The following is a 2,054-nucleotide window of genomic DNA, read 5'->3' as shown; positions in this document are numbered from 1 at the left end:
CCTTAAAGGGATTATGTTGTGGTTCCGACTTGCTGACGGGCTCTTTGAGCCCATTGATAGCAAGACAGAATGACGGCTTGGCTTCCGACCATTGTAATTAGACGGTTGGAGACCAAACCAGGGATGTCGGTCGGAGGCTTTCCGACCGACATCATAGCAGGGCCCTAAATGTCCATTCACTGTGTAGGCAAACACTTCTTACATATGATAGCAGGAGGTATTTTGCCTCACAGACATTTAAATGCTAGCCATTTTCACCAGCAGCTTATTATAGAATATAGTTTTTCCCAGCAGAGTTAAATTAAGTCATCATTGACAGGATGTTTGAAGAATTTAGATATTATTTGTTAGGGAGGATACAGACTAGAGAAGTGTACATGTTTCATAATTTTTTGTAGTCTTAAAAGTGGCCCGAGAACCTACCCCTAAGCAACTCAGATGGGCTTTCTTACTTAATGACTTTGATTTTGAGATAAATTATAGATTACATTTTAATAATGGTAAGGATGATGCCTTATCATGACAAGATCCGTTGGAGAGTGAAAATGGAGAGATTGATGAGCCACCATTAATGTTGTCTCCATGGGGTTGGTGTGACGATTCCATTACTTTGATTAAGGTAGATTCATTTTCCACAAAAGTACATGCAGTAGTTCAATCTATAAACAAAAAAGCTTGATTATAAGAACTAATAAATAGACATGAAAATTATGGTTCATAGCAGTATGACACAACTATATATCTACTTTACAAGATGTTCAGATAAACACAACTTGAACATCTTTTTCTGTTGCTCTTTCAGTATTCTCAAAGGGGACCATTCAGGGTCAAGATCAGTTTGGTGGGCTTTCTCCTGAGTTTAGTTGTTGAGGAAAAATATATATATACATCTCCATAGTTATGCACTTAATACACATCTGACCTTGTCTGTACACGTTTCATTAACGGTTCAGAACCAACTTAGAGGTCACTTTACTTTGCCTGACATACATGTTAGCTTTCTCATCATTTCGCTTACACTGTGTCAGTATAATAATTGGTACAGTGTATGATTGGCACAGTGCCGAACTTGCATTTCTCTGCTGCCCATATTTAGCATCTTGTATGTCTGTATTAAAATTGGCATGGTGCCGACTTTGCATTTCCCTGTTGACCATATGTGGCACCATGTCCCTTTAGTGCTGCTAGAGTGGCTTTACTAAGTGCATATATGACCCAGAAACCAGTCACTCAGGGAAGAAGCAGGCTGAGGGCACTGGTTGGCTCTGGTAATGTTTTGTATTCAGGCCCCTAGCCAGGCACTACTTACATTTCCCTTGCAGGAAGAAGGTTTTGGGGAACGTGTTGAGACTCCTTGAACTAAGAGTAGTTTCTTCGGGATCAGACTATGATAACAAGTTTGCAAAAGTGGCACGGGAACAGAAGGTTCTGAACCCGGAAGGAATCACACCAAGCAGATCAGCAGTACAAGGGCCAAGAGGAACCCACATGTTGTCGAGAGATCCCTATTTAAGGGTAAACTGTAGTCGCTCACACGTACATCCTTGCTCATACGGCTGTGACGGATGGACAAGCGGTATCTTGCCAATACACATGCATACTTTTTGGGCAGAATGAAGGCTCCATTAATGCAGATTTTTCCAGAGGTTAGTATCCAGCTAGTTTATTCTTAGCTCATTCCAGCACAATGTGTCAGACTGGAAGACAAACACTAATTGGCAATAGCTATAATAATAAATAATCCAGAACGGTGACCACATCCCTCTACTATCTGCCGCTCACATCTACATACGTTGACATACGCAGACATTAAACACACACCTATCTTGCACTAAGAAGCATTCAGCGTTAGCCACACACACAGAAACCTAGCCCACATCACTCTCGGGCTCACATTCATTCAACCTCCAATCACATACAAAACCTAAATCATTCCAACCTCGCACTTATGCGCTCGACATCCAACCACACACATACATAACACACACCACTCTTGTGCTCATATGCATGCAACCTCCAACCACTCAGAGACAGAGAGAGAGAGAGAGAGAGAG

This window comes from Lissotriton vulgaris, chromosome 9, assembly GCF_964263255.1.
Source record: "Lissotriton vulgaris chromosome 9, aLisVul1.2, whole genome shotgun sequence".
NCBI classification, from domain to species: Eukaryota; Metazoa; Chordata; class Amphibia; order Caudata; family Salamandridae; genus Lissotriton; species Lissotriton vulgaris.
The sequence above is the reverse complement of the archived record's forward strand: the minus strand, read 5'-3'. Positions refer to the sequence as shown.